The sequence below is a fragment of the Pseudophryne corroboree genome (assembly GCF_028390025.1).
Source record: "Pseudophryne corroboree isolate aPseCor3 chromosome 3 unlocalized genomic scaffold, aPseCor3.hap2 SUPER_3_unloc_10, whole genome shotgun sequence".
NCBI lineage: Eukaryota > Metazoa > Chordata > Amphibia > Anura > Myobatrachidae > Pseudophryne > Pseudophryne corroboree.
Genome location: NW_026967494.1, coordinates 3120425 through 3139357, shown reverse-complemented (window position 1 = coordinate 3139357; position 18933 = coordinate 3120425). Strand labels below are relative to the sequence as shown.

General features: G+C 53.6%; 2 protein-coding genes and 1 long non-coding RNA gene across 3 annotated transcripts in view; 2 read left to right on the top strand and 1 right to left on the bottom strand.

Moving 5' to 3' along the window:
- The window catches only part of LOC134983231 (zinc finger protein 271-like), a 195900-nt gene that overhangs the window by 80676 nt on the left and 96291 nt on the right, over positions 1-18933 (bottom strand). The gene's annotated exons all lie outside the window — the stretch shown is intronic.
- The window catches only part of LOC134983230 (oocyte zinc finger protein XlCOF6-like), a 74350-nt gene that overhangs the window by 42597 nt on the left and 12820 nt on the right, over positions 1-18933 (top strand). The window lies entirely within an intron of this gene.
- Positions 461-17276, top strand: LOC134983232 (uncharacterized). The gene is made up of 3 exons (XR_010191613.1): positions 461-734; positions 16318-16501; positions 17215-17276. It is a non-coding gene; the product is annotated as an uncharacterized LOC134983232 (long non-coding RNA).

The window sequence follows — 18933 nt, the reverse complement described above, 5'->3', positions numbered from 1 at the left end:
CCAGTCCCACACTGGCTCTCCACCATGGCTGGCACTGTGTGTGCTGGGATATGAAGACTAGGTGGCTGCAGCCCGGTCAGTAACACAGCAGCTGTGACCATACATCACCCATTATTATTATACACACATCACAGCATCAGGACGGGGCAGGCGCCATGTTCCCGGCTCCCTATGGGCGCCGCCATGTTGGCTTAGTCTGGGCAAGCGCTGATAAAGATGTATACAGGGAGCCGGGGCTAGAGAGTAGGCGGGGCTAATGATGGCTGAGTGACGGGAGGCACCGTGCTGTGGGCGGAGCTGGAGGTATTTGAGTGAGGGGGCATTGCGGCCTATAAGAGGGCGGGGCTGGGTGTGACTGACTGGAAGAGTAGGCGTGGCCTCTGTGAATATGCAGGAGAGTGATAAGATACGGAAGCCAATGGGCGGGGCAGTGTGATTCTATGACGAGTAGATGCGTCCTATGGGCAGTGAGAGGGCGGGGCTGGAGGTAAATGAGTGACGGAGTGTTGCAGCCTATGAGAATGAGAGAGGGCGTGGCTGAGTATGATAGTGACTAGAGGCGCCCAATGGGTAGTGAGTGGGCGGGGCTGCTTCTGGTTGCTGAGTTACCGTGGTAGACACTACCCATAATCCCATGCGCTAGGATGACGAGCCCACGGAAATACCGCCCCGCCCACTTCCGGTACACATTCTTCCGTCCACGGTGTTATCTCTCCTGCCGCCTCATCCTCCAGGTAATGTCCTCTCATCCCTCCTGTCTCCTGCCCCATCCTCTCCTAATACCCCCTCTCCTGCCCCCACCTCTCCTAATACCCCCTCTCCTGCCCCAACCTCTCCTAATACCCCCTCTCCTGCCCCCACCTCTCCTAATACCCCCTCTCCTGCCCCAACCTCTCCTAATACCCCCTCTCCTGCCCCCATCCTCTCCTAATACCCCCACTCCTGCCCCAACCTCTCCTAATACCCCCTCTCCTGCCCCATCCTCTCCTAATACCCCCTCTCCTGCCCCCACCTCTCCTAATACCCCCTCTCCTGCCCCAACCTCTCCTAATACCCCCTCTCCTGCCCCCATCCTCTCCTAATACCCCCACTCCTGCCCCAACCTCTCCTAATACCCCCTCTCCTGCCCCATCCTCTCCTAATACCCCCTCTCCTGCCCCAACCTCTCCTAATACCCCCTCTCCTGCCCCCATCCTCTCCTAATACCCCCTCTCCTGCCCCCATCCTCTCCTAATACCCCCTCTCCTGCCCCCATCCTCTCCTAATACCCCCTGTCCTGCCCCATCCTCTCCTAATACCCCCTCTCCTGCCCCATCCTCTCCTAATACCCCCTCTCCTGCCCCCATCCTCTCCTAATACCCCATCTCCTGCCCCCATCCTCCTAATACCCCCTCTCCAGCCCCCATCCTCTCCTAATACCCCCTCTCCAGCCCCCATCCTCTCCTAATACCCCCTCTCCTGCCCCCATCCTCTCCTAATACCCCCTCTCCTGCCCCCACCTCTCCTAATACCCCCTCTCCTGCCCCAACCTCTCCTAATACCCCCTCTCTTGCCCCCATCCTCTCCTAATACCCCCTCTCCTGCCCCCATCCTCTCCTAATACCCCCTGTCCTGCCCCATCCTCTCCTAATACCCCCTCTCCTGCCCACAACCTCTCCTAATCCCCCCTCTCCTGCCCCCAACCTCACCTAATACCCCCTCTCCTGCCCCCAACCTCACCTAATACCCCCTTTCCTGCCCCCAACCTTTCCTAATCCCCCCTCTCCTTCCCCTGACTCTCCTAATGCCCCCTCACCTGCTGACCCTACAGTCTCCTACTGCCCCTTCACCTACCCCTGACATTCTCCTAATACCCCCTCATCTGCTGCCCTTTCCTTCTCCTAATACCCCCTCTCCTGCTAGTCCGGACATTCTCCTAATGCCCACTCACTTGCTGCCCCTGGCATTCTCCTAATACCCCCACACCTGCTCCTGTATTCTCCTAATGGCCCCTCACCTGCTGCCCCTGTATTCCCCTAATGGCCGTTCACCTGCTGCACCTGCATTCTCCTAATGCCTCCTCACCTGCTGCCCCTGACATTCTCCTAATACCCCCACACCTGCTCCTGTATTCTCCTAATGGCCCCTCACCTGCTGCCCCTGCATTCTCCTAATGGCCCCTCGCCTGCTGCCCCTGCATTCTCCTAATGGCCCCTCACCTGCTGCCCCTGACATGCTCCTAATACCCCCTCACCTGCTCCTGTATTCTGCTAATGGCCCCTCACCTGCTGCCCCTGTATTCTCCTAATGGACCCTCACCTGCTGCCCCTGTATTCTCCTAATGGACCCTCACCTGCTGCCCCTGTATTCTCCTAATGGCCCCTCACCTGCTGCCCCTGTATTCTCCTAATGGCCCCTCACCTGCTGCCCCTATATTCTCCTAATGGCCCCTCACCTGCTGCCCCTATATTCTCCTAATACCCCTCACCTGCTGCCCCTGAAATTCTCCTAATAACCCCTCTCCTGCCACTTACATACTCCCCCCTCTCCTGCCCTCAACCTTTCCAAATGCCCCCTCACCAACCCCTATATTCTCCTAATGCCCCCTCACCAACCCCTATATTCTCCTAATGCCCCCTCACCTGCTGCCCCTATATTCTCCTAATGCCCCCTCACCTGCTGCCCCTATATTCTCCTAATGCCCCCTCACCTGCTGCCCCTATATTCTCCTAATGCCCCCTCACCTGCTGCCCCTATATTCTCCTAATAGCCCCTTTCCTGCCCCCATCCTCTCCTAATAGCCCCTTTCCTGCCCCATCCTCTCCTAATAGCCCCTCTCCTGCCCCATCCTCTCCTAATAGCCCCTCTCCTGCCCCATCCTCTCCTAATAGCCCCTCTCCTGCCCCATCCTCTCCTAATACCCCCTCTCCTGTCTCCATCCTCTCCTAATAACCCCTCACCTGCCCCCATCCTCTCCTGCCCAGAACCTCTCCTAATACCCCCTCTCCTGCCCACATCCTCTCCTAATACCCCCTCTCCTGCCCACATCCTCTCCTAATACCCCCTCTCCTGCCCCCAACCTCACCTAATACCCCCTCTCCTGCCCACAACCTCTCCTAATACCCCATCTCCTGCCCAGAACCTCTCCTGCCCAGAACCTCTCCTAATACCCCCTCTCCTGCCCACATCCTCTCCTAATACCCCCTCACCTGCCCCCAATCTCACCTAATACCCCCTCTCCTGCCCACAACCTCTCCTAATACCCCATCTCCTGCCCACAACCTCTCCTAATACCCCATCTCCTGCCCCCAACCTCTCCTAATACCCCATCTCCTGCCCCCAACCTCTCCTAATACCCCATCTCCTGCCCCCAATCTCTCCTAATACCCCATCTCCTGCCCCCAACCTCTCCTAATACCCCATCTCCTGCCCCCAACCTCTCCTAATACCCCATCTCCTGCCCCCAACCTCTCCTAATACCCCATCCTCTCCTAATACCCCATCTCCTGCCCCCATCCTCCTAATACCCCCTCTCCAGCCCCCATCCTCTCCTAATACCCCCTCTCCAGCCCCCATCCTCTCCTAATACCCCCTCTCCAGCCCCCATCCTCTCCTAATACCCCCTCTCCAGCCCCCATCCTCTCCTAATACCCCCTCTCCAGCCCCCATCCTCTCCTAATACCCCCTCTCCAGCCCCCATCCTCTCCTAATACCCCCTCTCCAGCCCCCATCCTCTCCTAATACCCCCTTTCCAGCCCCCATCCTCTCCTAATACCCCCTTTCCAACCCCCATCCTCTCCTAATACCCCCTTTCCAGCCCCCATCCTCTCCTAATACCCCCTTTCCAGCCCCCATCCTCTCCTAATACCCCCTTTTCAGCCCCCATCCTCTCCTAATACCCCCTTTTCAGCCCCCATCCTCTCCTAATACCCCCTCTCCAGCCCCCATCCTCTCCTAATACCCCCTCCCCAGCCCCCATCCTCTCCTAAATACCTCTCTCCTGCCCCATCCTCTCCTAATACCTCTCTCCTGCCCCATCCTCTCCTAATACCCCCTCTCCTGCCCCCATCCTCTCTTAATACCCCCTCTACTGCCCCCATCCTCTCCTAATACCCCCTCTCCTGCCCACAACCTCTCCTAATACCCCCTCTCCTGCCCACAACCTCTCCTAATACCCCCTCTTCTGCCCACAACCTCTCCTAATACCCCCTCTTCTGCCCACAACCTCTCCTAATCCCCCCTTTCCTGCCCACAACCTCTCCTAATCCCCCCTCTCCTGTCCACAACCTCTCCTAATCCCCCCTCTCCTGCCCCCAACCTCACCTAATACCCCCTTTCCTGCCCCTGACACTCTCCTAATGCCCCCTCACCTGCTGACCCTACAGTCTCCTACTGCCTCTTCACCTACCTCTGACATTCTCCTAATACCACCTCATCTGCTGCCCTTTCCTTCTCCTAATACCCCCTCTCCTGCTAGTCCGGACATTCTCCTAATGCCCCCTCACTTGCTGCCCCTGGCATTCTCCTAATACCCCCACACCTGCTCCTGTATTCTCCTAATGGCCCCTCACCTGCTGCCCCTGTATTCCCCTAATGGCCGTTCACCTGCTGCACCTGCATTCTCCTAATGCCTCCTCACCTGCTGCCCCTGACATTCTCCTAATACCCCCACACCTGCTCCTGTATTCTCCTAATGGCCCCTCACCTGCTGCCCCTGCATTCTCCTAATGGCCCCTCGCCTGCTGCCCCTGCATTCTCCTAATGGCCCCTCACCTGCTGCCCCTGACATGCTCCTAATACCCCCTCACCTGCTCCTGTATTCTGCTAATGGCCCCTCACATACTGCCCCTGCATTCTCCTAATGGACCCTCACCTGCTGCCCCTGTATTCTCCTAATGGCCCCTCACCTGCTGCCCCTGTATTCTCCTAATGGCCCCTCACCTGCTACCCCTATATTCTCCTAATACCCCTCACCTGCTGCCCCTGAAATTCTCCTAATAACCCCTCTCCTGCCACTTACATACTCCCCCTCTCCTGCCCTCAACCTTTCCTAATGCCCCCTCACCAACCCCTATATTCTCCTAATGCCCCCTCACCAACCCCTATATTCTCCTAATGCCCCCTCACCTGCTGCCCCTATATTCTCCTAATGCCCCCTCACCTGCTGCCCCTATATTCTCCTAATGCCCCCTCACCTGCTGCCCCCATCCTCTCCTAATGCCCCCTCACCTGCTGCCCCCATCCTCTCCTAATACCCCCTCTCCTGCCCCCATCCTCTCCTAATACCCCCTCTCCTGCCCCCATCCTCTCCTAATACCCCCTCTCCTGCCCCCATCCTCTCCTAATACCCCCTCTCCTGCCCCCATCCTCTCCTAATACCCCCTCTCCTGCCCCCATCCTCTCTTAATACCCCCTCTCATGCCTCCATCCTCTCTTAATACCCCCTCTCGTGCCCCCATCCTCTCCTAATACCCCCTCGTGCCCCCATCCTCTCCTAATACCCCCTTTCCTGCCCCCAACCTTTCCTAATACCCCCTTTCCTGCCCCCAACCTTTTACTAATCCCCCCTCCCCTTCCCCTGACACTCTCCTAATGCCCCCTCACCTGTCCCTGATACTCTCCTAATGCCCCCTCACCTGCTGACCCTACAGTCTCATAATGCCCCTTTCCTACCCCTGACATTCTCCTAATACCCCCTCATCTGCTGCCCTTTCCTTCTCCTAATACCCCCTCTCCTGCTAGTCCGGACATTCTCCTAATGCCCCCTCACTTGCTGCCCCTGACATTTTCCTAATACCCCCACACCTGCTCCTGTATTCTCCTAATGGCCCCTCACCTGCTGCCCCTGTATTCCCCTAATGGCCGTTCACCTGCTGCCCCTGCATTCTCCTAATGCCTCCTCACCTGCTGCCCCTGACATTCTCCTAATGCCCCCTCACTTGCTGCCCCTGACATTCTCCTAATACCCCCACACCTGCTCCTGTATTCTCCTAATGGCCCCTCGCCTGCTGCCCTTGCATTCTCCTAATGGCCCCTCACCTGCTGCCCCTGACATGCTCCTAATACCCCCTCACCTGCTCCTGTATTCTCCTAATGGCCCCTCACCTGCTGCCCCTGCATTCTCCTAATGGACCCTCACCTGCTGCCCCTGTATTCTCCTAATGGCCCCTCACCTGCTGCCCCTGACATTCTCCTAATGGCCCCTCACCTGCTGCCCCTATATTCTCCTAATACCCCCTCACCTGCTACCCCTGATGTCCTAATACCCCCTCACCTGCTGCCCCTCTATTCTAATACCCCCACTCCTGCCCCTGACATTTTCCTAATACCCCCTCACCTGCTGCCCCTGAAATTATCCTAATAACCCCTCTCCTGCCACTTACATACTCCCCCTCTCCTGCCCTCAACCTTTCCTAATGCCCCCTCACCAACCCCTATATTCTCCTAATGCTCCCTCACCAACCCCTATATTCTCCTAATGCCCCCTCACCTGCTGCCCCTATATTCTCCTAATGCTCCCTCACCAACCCCTATATTCTCCTAATGCCCCCTCACCTGCTGCCCCTATATTCTCCTAATGCCCCCTCACCTGCTGCCCCTATATTCTCCTAATGCCCCCTCACCTGCTGCCCCTATATTCTCCTAATGCCCCCTCACCTGCTGCCCCCATCCTCTCCTAATGCCCCCTCACCTGCTGCCCCCATCCTCTCCTAATGCTGCCTCACCTGCTGCCCCCATCCTCTCCTAATACCCCCTCTCCTGCCCCCATCCTCTCCTAATACCCCCTCTCCTGCCCCCATCCTCTCTTAATACCCCCTCTCGTGCCCCCATCCTCTCCTAATACCCCCTCTCGTGCCCCCATCCTCTCCTAATACCCCCTCTCCTGCCCACAACCTCTCCTAATACCCCCTTTCCTGCCCACAACCTCTCCTAATACCCCCTCTCCTGCCCACAACCTCAACCTAATACCCCCTCTCCTGCCCACAACCTCAACCTAATACCCCCTCTCCTGCCCCCAACCTCAACCTAATACCCCCTCTCCTGCGACAACCTCTCCTAATACCCCCTCTCCTGCCCACAACCTCTCCTAATACCCCCTTTCCTGCCCCCAACCTCTCCTAATACCCCCTCTCCTGCCCCAACCTCTCCTAATACCCCCTCTCCTGCCCCAACCTCTCCTAATACCCCCTCTCCTGCCCCAACCTCTCCTAATACCCCCTCTCCTGCCCCAACCTCTCCTAATACCCCCTCTCCTGCCCCAACCTCTCCTAATACCCCCTCTCCTGCCCCCAACCTCTCCTAATACCCCCTCTCCTGCCCCCAACCTCACCTAATACCCCATTTCCTGCCCCCAACCTTTCCTAATCCCCCCTCTCCTTCCCCTGACACTCTCCTAATGCCCCCTCACCTGTCCCTGATACTCTCCTAATGCCCCCTCACCTGCTGACCCTACAGTCTCATAATGCCCCTTCACCTACCCCTGACATTCTCCTAATACCCCCTCATCTGCTGCCCTTTCCTTCTCCTAATACCCCCTCTCCTGCTAGTCCGGACATTCTCCTAATGCCTCCTCACTTGCTGCCCCTGACATTCTCCTAATACCCCCACAGCTGCTCCTGTATTCTCCTAATGGCCCCTCACCTGCTGCCCCTGTATTCCCCTAATGGCCGTTCACCTGCTGCCCCTGCATTCTCCTAATGCCTCCTCACTTGCTGCCCCTGACATTCTCCTAATGCCCCCTCACTTGCTGCCCCTGACATTCTCCTAATACCCCCTCACCTGCTCCTTTATTCTCCTAATGGCCCCTCACCTGCTGCCCCTGCATTCTCCTAATGGCCCCTCACCTGCTGCCCCTGCATTCTCCTAATGGCCCCTCACCTGCTGCCCCTGTATTCTCCTAATGGCCCCTCACCTGCTGCCCCTGACATTCTCCTAATGCCCCCTCACCTGCTACCCCTGATGTCCTAATACCCCCTCACCTGCTGCCCCTCTATTCTAATACCCCCACTCCTACCCCTGACATTTACCTAATACACCCTCACCTGCTGCCCCTGAAATTCTCCTAATAACCCCTCTCCTGCCACTTACATACTCCCCCTCTCCTGCCCTCAACCTTTCCTAATGCCCCCTCACCAACCCCTATATTCTCCTAATGCCCCCTCACCTGCTGCGCCTATATTCTCCTAATGCCCCCTCACCTGCTGCCCCTATATTCTCCTAATGCCCCCTCACCTGCTGCCCCTATATTCTCCTAATGCCCCCTCACCTGCTGCCCCTATATTCTCCTAATGCCCCCTCACCTGCTGCCCCTATATTCTCCTAATGCCCCCTCACCTGCTGCCCCTATATTCTCCTAATGCCCTCTCACCTGCTGCCCCTGTATTCTCCTAATGCCCCCTCACATGCCCATTCATTCTCCTAATGCCCTCTCACCTGTCCCTGACACTCTCCTAATGCCCCCTCACCTACTGTTCCTATATTCTTCTATTGCCCCCTCTCCTGCCACTGACATTCTCCTAATAACCCCTCACCTGCCCCTACAGTCTCCTAATAACCCCTCACCTGCCCCTACAGTCTCCTAATACCCCCTCACCTGCTGCCCTTATATTCTCCTAATGCCCCCTCACTTGCTGCCCCTGACATTCTCCTAATAACCCCTCTCCTGCTAGCCCTGATGTGCTCCTAATGCCCCCTCACCTGCGGCCCCTGACATTCTCCTAATACCCCCTCACCTGCTGCCCCTGACATTCTCCTAATGCCCTCTCACCTGCTGCCCCTGACATTCTCCTAATGCCCTCTCGCCTGCTGCCCCTGATATTCTCCTAATGCCCTCTCGCCTGCTGCCCCTGACATTCTCCTAATGCCCTCTCGCCTGCTGCCCCTGACATTCTCCTAATGCCCTCTCGCCTGCTGCCCCGGACATTCTCCTAATACCCTCTCGCCTGCTGCCCCGGACATTCTCCTAATACCCCCTCACCTGCTGCCCCTGACATTCTCCTAATGCCCTCTCACCTGCTGCCCCGGGCATTCTCCTAATGCCCCCTCACCTGCTGCCCCTGACATTCTCCTAATGCCCCCTGCTCATCACCTGCCGCCCCCTGCCTGTACCCTTCCACCCGCTGTCTGTCACCCACCTCTCATGCCATCCCCTGCAAGTCATCTGCCACTCCCTGTATGTCACCCGCGTCTCCTGCCACCCGCTGCCTGTACCCTGTCACCCACCTCTCTTGCCACCACCTGCCGCCCCCAGTCTGTATCCTACCACCCAGTCCTGTACCCAGCCGCCCCCACCCTGTTTCCTGCCGCCCTCTCCCTGTACCCTATCAATCACCTGCAGCTCCCTGCCTCTCCTACCACCCCCGTCTATCGCCTGCCACCACCTGCCTCTTCTAACACCCCCTGCCCATCATCTTCCACCACCTGCATCTCCTACCACCTCCCTGCCCGTCACCTGGCTCTCCTGCTTGCACCCTGCCTCACTTGCAGCCCCTACCCATCTCTTGCCACTCCCTGGCTGTACCCTGACACATCTCCCTCTCCGGCCACCTCCTTTTCATCACCTACCGACCCCCACCTGGCCATTACCTGCGCCCCCCCCCCTCAGCCGTCACCTGCCGTCCCCCCCTACCTTTTCTACAAACCCTTGCCTGTCATCTGCCTCTCCTGCTTCTCCTACCACCGCCTGTCCATAACCTGACATCCGCTTACTCTCCTACGACCCGTTGCATGGTTCCCGACTGGGGAGGGGTGTGTGACCGGTGGCTGCATGGCGGAGGAGTGTGTGACCGGTGGCTGCATGGGGGAGGGGTGCGTGTCAGGTGGCTACATGGGTGCGGGGTAGGTGACCAGTAGACACATCAGTGAGGGTAGGATGCGCACACATCACAGTTAGGTTGTGGTGGGAGAAGTGTGCACAGCAGAAGTGAGGGTAGAACGCTCCGCACACATGGGGTTGGGTGTTCCTATGTATCAGTGACGTGCGGGGAGACGGAGCTGTTCCTGTCATACTAACGTATACACCACAGTTTTCACTATATACAGTATATGTAAAATACAAAGAACATACAAATATCATCTTTGAATTATTCTAATCATTTCTGTAGTCAGAAGTAAAAATTATATGGTAGGTGAGGCAGTGCCCCCCCCCATCCTCCACCAACCTTACCCGCACTCACCAAATTTATACTACTCCTTCTGTGTATAATGCCCAGATGTGTATACCGCTGCACCTGTGTATAATGTCCACATGTATATAACGCTGAACATGTGTATAATGCCCACATGTGTATACCGCTGCCCCTGTGTGTAATGCCCACGTGTGTATACCGCTGCACCTATGTATAATCCTTGGGCTCATATATTGTGTGTAAATCTGGCTCTGGTACTAGCCAGTGCCTCTTGAGAAATGTACTTCACCGCACGTCCCTGGTGTGTATGTCTAGTAAGTACACGGAGTAGAAAGGAGGTAACCATAATGCAGAGGTAAGTGTGCCCATTACAGGACAGGTGCACTGTATGTTTGGGTTGGGATGAGTGTGTCTATTGGCACGATAGTAATAATACAGGGACATGACTGGGGAGGTGAGGGGATCTGGAAGCGTCACAGTGACATCACATATCTATAGTAATAATACAGGGACTTAACTGGGGAGGTGAGGAGGTCTGGGAGCGTCACAGTGACATCACTTATATCCATTGTAATCATACAGGGACATGACTGGGGAGGTTAGGGGATCTGGGTGTATTTACAGTGATGTCTCCCCCATTTCTCTAACGTCCTAGTGGATGCTGGGGACTCCGTAAGGACCATGGGGAATAGACGGGCTCCGCAGGAGACAAGGGCACTTTAAGAAAGCTTTGGATTCTGGGTGTGCACTGGCTCCTCCCTCTATGTCCCTCCTCCAGACCTCAGTTAGAATCTGTGCCCGGACAGAGCAGGGTGCATTTTAGTGAGGTCTCCTGAGCTTGCTAATAAGAAAGTATTTTGTTAGGTTTTTTTATTTTCAGAGAGCTTCTGCTGGCAACAGACTCTGTTACGTGGGACTGAGGGGAGAGAAGCAGCCCTACTAACTGCGGTTAGGTTGCGCTTCTTAGGCTACTGGACACCATTAGCTCCAGAGAGATCGAACACAGGAACTCACCCTTGGTCGTCCATTCCCGGAGCCGCGCCGCCGTCCCCCTTGCAGAGCCAGAAGACTGAAGCCGGCGAGTGAAGCAAGAAGATATCAAAATCGGCGGCAGAAGACTCCTGTCTTCAGATGAGGTAGCGCACAGCACTGCAGCTGTGCGCCATTGCTCCCACATTACACCCACAGACTCCGGTCACTGTCGGGTGCAGGGCGCAGGGGGGGGCGCCCTGGGCAGCAATTGAGTACCTCCTGGCAAAGTGGGCATATATACAGTTGGGCACTGTATATATGCATGAGCCCCCGCCATTATTTACACAAAATCGCGGGACAGAAGCCCGCCGCTGAGGGGGCGGGGCTTCTTCCTCAGCACTCGCCAGCACCATGTTTTTTCTCCACAGCACCGCTGAGAGGAAGCTCCCCAGCCTCTCCCCTGCAGTTACACGGTAGAAGAGGGTAAAAAGAGAGGGGGGCACATAATTAGGTGCAAAAATCAATATAAACAGCAGCTACTGGGTTAACATTAAGTTACTGTGTTATTCCTGGGTTAATAGCGCTGGGGTGTGTGCTGGCATACTCTCTCTCTGTCTCTCCAAAGGGCCTTGTGGGGGAATGGTCTTCAGATGAGCATTCCCTGAGTGTGTGTTGTCTGTACATGTGTGTCGACATGTCTGAGGTAAGAGGCTCCCATAAGTAGGAGATGGAGCAAATATGTGTGTGTGAGAGGGTGTCTCCGTCGACAATGCCGACTCCTGTTTGAATATGTGTAATTAAGTGCTACGGTGAATTTATTGCACAAAAGATTAGAGAAAAGACAGGAATTCTACCCATGTCTGTCCCTATGTCGCAGAGACCTTCAGAGTCTCTCAATGATCACTATCCAAAATAATAGACACTGATATCGACACGGAGTCTGACTCCAGTGTCGACTACGATAATGCAAAGTTACAGCCAAAATGGCAGAAAAGTATTCAATATATGTTTATTGTAATAAAAGATGATTTGCATATCACTGATGACTCATCTGTCCCTGACACGAGGATACACATGTCTAAGGGGAAGAAAGCTGAGGTAATTTCCCTCCTCTCATGAGGAAAAAGAGCGGGAATCTCCGGACGTGAGACTGCAGCTTCCCACAAAGAATTCTCGGGCAATATCCTTTCCCCACTAGGGCCAGGATACGATGGGAATCTTCCCCTAGGGTGTCACAAAAGGCAGCCCTGATGTTACAGCTATTCTCAGGGATCCTGCAGATAGCGTGCACATTCTGGTATACTACTCAGACCGGCGATTGTGTCGGCATGGGTTTATAGCGCTGTGGAAGCGTGGACAGGTACCTTATCAGCAGAGATTGAGACCCTAGTATGTATATAGAGATATATATATATATATATATTAAAGATGCTGTCTTAAGAGAGATGTATATATAAAGCATGCCCATAGAGACATGAGTATACTGGGTCCTAGAGTCAAAGCTATGTCGATTTCTGCTTGACGTGTCCTGTACAATATGCAATGGACAGATGATGCCGACTTAAGAGGCATATGGAAGGCTGAGGATTGTGTGGAGAAGGGTTCTCGGACCTGGTCTCCACAGCTATAGCTGGTAATTCTGATATTTTGCCTTATATTCCTGCACAGCCTAGGAATGCACGTCATTATCAAATGCAGCCTTCCGAACAAAGAAACAAGAAAGTCCGAGGTGCGTCCTTTCTTGCCAGAGGCGGGGGAAGAGAAAAGAAGCTGCACAACACAGCTAGCTGCCAGGAACTGAAGTCCTCCCCGGCCTCTACAAAAATCCACTGCATGTCGCTGGTGCTCCACAGGCGGAGCTAGGCCTGATGGGGGCACGCCTTCGGAAGTTCAGCCACAAGTGGGTTCACTCCCTGTTAGATCCCTGGGCAATAGATATTGTGTCTCAGGGATACAAGCTGGACTTTGAGAGGATGCCCCCTCACCGACGGCCCTGCCGGCTTCCCCCCATGAGAGGGAAACAGTGTTAACTGCAATTCACAAATTGTATCTTCAGCAGGTGGTGGTCAAGGTTCCCCTCCTTCAACAAGGAGGGGGTTATTATTTGACCATGTTGTAGTCCCGAAACCAGACGGTTCGGTCAGACCCATATTGAATTTAAAATCCCTGAACATATACCTGAAAAGGTGCAAGTTCAAGATGGAATCGCTAAGAGCGGTCGTTGTAAGCCTGAAAGGTGACTCGGGACATAAAGAATGCATACCTTCAGGTCCCTATGTATCTACCTCATCAGGCGTACCTCAGAATTGCGGTACGGGATTGTCATTACCAATTTCAGACGTTGCCGTTTGGTCGCTCCACGGCCTGGAGAATATTCACCAAGGTAATGGCGGAAATGATGGTGCTTCTGCGGAAGCAAGGTGTCACTATTATCACGTACTTGGACGATCTCCTCATAAAAGCGAGATCAAGACAGCAGTTGCTGAACAGCGTATAACTTTCTCTGGAAGTATAACGGCAACACGGCTGGAGTCTATATATTCCAAAGTCGCAGTTGGTTTCTACAGCTCATCTGCCTCTCCTAGGCATGATCCTAGACACAGACCAGAAAAGGGTTTATCTTCCGATAGAGGGAGCTCAGGAGCTCGTGACACTGGTCAGGAATCTATTAAAACTGAAACAGGTGTTAGTGCATCACTGCACTCGAGTCCTGGGAAGGATGGTGGCATCATAAGAGGCTATTCCCTTCGGCAGGTTCCATGCGAGGACCTTCCAGTGGGACTTACTGGACAAGTGGTCCGGATCACATCTTCAGATGCATCGGCTAATCACCCTATCCCCCAGGGCCAGGGTCTCTCTCCTGTGGTGGCTGTAGAGTGCAGTTTCGGCATTCAGGACTGGGTCCTGGTGACCACGGATGCAAACCTCCGGGGGGGGGGGCAGTCACACAGGTAAGATATTTCCAAGGGCTGTGGTCAAGTCAGGAGACTTGCCTTCACATCAATATCCTGGATCTAAGGGCCATATACAACGCCCTACGTCAAGCGGAGTCCCTGCTTCGCGACCAACCGGTTATGATTCAGTCAGACAATATCACCGCAGTGGCTCATGTAAACCGCCAAGGCGGCACAAGGAGCAGGGTGGCGATGGTAGAAGCCACCAGAATTCTTCGCTGGGCGGAGAATCACGTACGCGCACTGTCAGCAGTGTTCATTCCGGGAGTGGACAACTGGGAAGCAGACTTCCTCGGCAGGCACGACCTCCACGCGGGAGAGTGGGGACTTCATCAAGAAGTCTTCACGCTGATTGCAAGTCGGTGGGAACTGCCACAGGTGGACATGATGGCATCCCGCCTCAACAAAAAGCTGCAGAGATATTGCGCCAGGTCAAGAGACCCTCAGTCGATAGCTGTGGTCGCACTGGTGACACCGTGGGTGTTCCCGTCGGTCTATGTATTTCCTCCTCTTCCTCTCATACCCAAGGTGCTGAGAATTATAAGGAAAAGTGGAGTGAGAACAATACTCTCTGTTCCGGATGGGCCAAGAAGGACGTGGTATCCAGATCTGCAAGAGATGCTCACAGAGGACCCTTGGCCTCTGCCTCTAAGACAGGACTTGTTGCAACAGGGGCCCTGTCTGTTCCAAGACTTACCGCGGCTGCGTTTGACGGCATGGCGGTTGAACGCCGGCTCCTAACAGAAAAAGGCATTCCGGATGAAGTCATTCCTACGCTGATCAAGGCTAGGAAGGACGTGACAGCGAAACATTAACACCGTATATGGCGAAAATATGTTGCTTGGTGTGAGGCTAGGAAGGCCCCCACGGAGGAATTCCAGCTGGGCCGTTTCCTTCACTTCCTGCAGTCAGGAGTGTCTTGGGCCTGAAATTGGGTTCCATTAAGGTCCAGTTTTCGGCCCTGTCTATTTTCTTTAAAAAAAGAACTGGCTTCTCTGCCTGAAGTTCAGACATTTGTAAAGGGAGTGCTGCATATTCAGCCACCTTTTGTGCCACCAGTGGCACCTTGGGATCTTAACGTGGTGTTGAGTTTCCTAAAGTTACATTGGTTTGAACCACTTAAAACCGTGGAGTTAAAATATCTCACGTGGAAGGTGGTCATGCTATTAGCCTTGGCTTCGGCTAGGCGTGTGTCGGAATTGGCGGCTTTGTCACATAAAAGCCCCTATCTGGTTTTCCATATGGACAGAGCGGAATTGCGTACACGTTCACAATTCCTGCCAAAAGTGGTGTCATCTTTTTATATAAACCAACCTATTGTGGTGCCTGTGGCCACTCGTGACTTGGAGGATTCCGAGTTGCTTGATATAGTCCGGGCTTTGAAGGTTTATGTAGCCAGAACGGCTAGAGTCAGGAAAACTGAGTCGCTGTTTATCATGTATGCATCCAACAAGTTGGGTGCTCCTGCTTCAAAGCAAACTATTGCTTGCTGGATCGGTAACACGATTCAGCAGGCTCATTCTGCAGCTGGATTGCCGCATCCAAAATCAGTAAAGGCCCACTCCACAAGGAAGGGGGGCTCTTCTTGGGCGGCTGCCCGAGGGGTCTCGGCATTACAGCTTTGCCGAGCAGCTACTTGGTCAGGTTCAAACACTTTTGCAAAGTTCTACAGGTTTGATACCCTGGCTGAGGAGGACCTGGAGTTTGCTCATTCGGTGCTGCAGAGTCATCCGCACTCTCCTGCCTGTTTGGGAGCTTTGGTATAATCCCCATGGTCCTTACGGAGTCCCCAGCATCCACTTAGGACGTTAGAGAAAATAAGATTTTACTCACCGGTAAATCTATTTCTCCTAGTCAGCAGTGGATGCTGGGCGCCCGTCCCAAGTGCGGACTTCTTCTGCAATACTTGTATATAGTTATTGCTTAAATAAGTGTTATGTTATGGTTGCATCAGGGTTGATCTGATGCTCTATTGTTGTTCATACTGTTAACTGGGTAAGTTTATCACAAGTGATACGGTATGATTGGTGTGGCTGGATGAGTCTTGCCCTGGATTCCAAAATCCTTTCCTTGTACTGTCAGCTCTTCCGGGCACAGTTTCTCTAACTGAGGTCTAGAGGAGGGACATAGAGGGAGGAGCCAGTACTCAGAATCCAAAGCTTTCTTAAAGTGCCCATGTCTCCTGCGGAGCCCGTCTATTCCCCATGGTCCTCACGGAGTCCCCAGCATCCACTACGGACTACGAGAAATAGATTTACCGGTAAGTAAAATCTTATTTTCGCAAGGTTACACAGTAGTGAAGAAGATATCCGGTGAGTGTGAGACACCGAGCAGCCATCCCCGTGTGTCAGGAAGAAGAAGGACCCAGAGCCTCATCTCGGTGCCTCCACCTCACTCACTGACACATGACACATTGACCAGAAGATCCTGGAACTCACCAACAAGATCATTCAGCTGCTGACTGGAGAGGTGACTGCTGGGAATGGGGCATTATACAGTAACACCGGGGATGTGTCCGGGTGGTGACTGGAGAGGTGGCTGCTGGGAATGGGACATTATACAGTAACACCAGGGGTCGTGTCTGGGTGATGACTGGAGAGGTGACTGCTGGGAATGGGACATTATACAGTAACACTGGGGGATGTGTCTGGATGATGACTGGAGAGGTGACTGCTGGGAATGGGGCATTATACAGTAACACCAGGGGACGTGTCTGGGTGATGACTGGAGAGGGGACTGCTGGGAATGGGGCATTATACAGTAACACCAGGGGACGTGTCTGGGTGATGACCGGAGAGGTGACTGCTGGGAATGGGACATTATACAGTAACACCAGGGGATGTGTCTGGGTGATGACTGGAGAGGTGACTGCTGGGAATGGGACATTATACAGTAACAGCGGGGGATGTGTCTGGGTGATGACTGGAGAGGTGACTGCTGGGAATGGGGCATTATACAGTAACACCAGGGGATGTGTCTGGGTGATGACTAGAGAGGTGACTGCTGGGAATGGGGCATTATACAGTAACACCAGGGTATGTATGGGTGATGACTGGAGAGGTGACTGCTGGGAATGGGACATTATACAGTAACACCAGGGGATGTCTGGGTGATGACTGTATCACTGTGTGTGTCAGGTTCCTATAAGGTGTCAGGATGTCACTGTCTATGTCTCCATGCAGGAGGGGGAGTATATAGAGGAACACAGGGGTCTGTACAAGGACGTGATGATGGAGAATCACCGGCCCCTCACATCACTGGGTAAGAGGAGACTGTCATGTATTGTACAGGGGAGAGCAGGTATGGGGGCCCCTATATACACACATCATCTGATAATCACATATATACACTGTAGTCAGTCACTGTGTGTCTCCTACAGATGGGCCCAGTAACAGAGATACCCCAGAGAGATGTCCCCGTCCTCTGTATTCCCAGGATTGTACAGAGGAGAATCACAGGATCCCACTGGAGGATCAGGTAGGTGGGATTTAGTGTCTCTCCAATATACCAAAGTGACTGTCACTATATGATCTGTAGAGGAGCTGTGTGTCTTATACACTGATATTATACTGTTTCACCTCAGTTTAATCTGACTGTATGCAAATGTCATTAGAGTGTTTGTTTGTTTTTTAGACACAACGTCTGTCTGATATTAAAACAGAAGATATAGAGGGAGAAGAAGAGACGTATGTGACTGATATAAAGGCAGAAGATACAGAGGGAGAAGAAGAGACGTATGTGACTGATATTAAAACAGAAGATATAGAGGGAGAAGAAGAGACGTATGTGACTGATATAAAGGCAGAAGATACAGAGGGAGAAGAAGAGACGTATGTGACTGATATAAAGGCAGAAGATATAGAGGGAGAAGAAGAGACGTATGTGACTGATATAAAGGCAGAAGATATAGAGGAAGAAGAAGAGACGTATGTGACTGATATAAAGGCAGAAGATATAGAGGGAGAAGAGGAGACGTGTGTGAGGGGTGATCAGCAGTGTAAGGAGGAGGAGATCCCTACAGATATCAGCACAGGTGAGTAATAAACACTTATTACAGAAGTCACATATTCTCATTGCTCAGTCACTACAGCAATCTCTTATCCTACACCCTCCTCCGCCATCAGCCCTGTTCTCAGTTGGGTGTTTCTAACACAAGGCTATCCATGACAAATACCACATGTAGAGAGTTTTCTCATACGTTCTAGAGGATGCTGGGGACGCTTTGAGAACCATGGGGTAAAGACGGGATCCGCAGGAGACATGGGCACTTTAAGACTTTAAAAGGGGTGTGAACTAGCTCCTCCCTCTATGCCCCTCCTCCAGACTCCAGTTAGATTCTGTGCCCAGCGAGACTGGATATACTTAGGAGCTCTCCACAGTTTCTCAGAAAAAATACTTTATTTAGGTTTATAATTTTCAGGGAGACCTGCTGGCTACAGGCTCTCTGCATTGTGGGAGTGAGGGGGGAGAAGCAGGACCTACGTCTGTGCGTTTAAGGGCTCTGCTTCTTAGGCTACTGGACACCATTAGCTCCAGAGGTTCAGATCACTTGGTGCGCCTGGCTGCTTGTTCCCGGAGCCGCGCCGTCACCCCCCTCACAGAGCCAGAAGACAGAAGTCGGATGAGTAAAGGAAGATCAGAAGACTTCAGTGATGGCAGAAGACGGCAGTTGGATCCGACGACACGCCTGTCGTTCCTGGGTATGATTCTGAATACGGAATTACGGAGAGTTTTTCTTCCAGTGGAAAAGGCTCTGGAAATACAGAACATGGTAAAACAGATTCTGAAACCGGCAAAAGTGTCAGTTCTTCAATGCACTCGATTGCTGGGCAAGATGGTGGTGGCCTACGAAGCCATTCTGTATGGCAGGTTCCATGCCAGGGGTGCTTCAGTGGGACCTG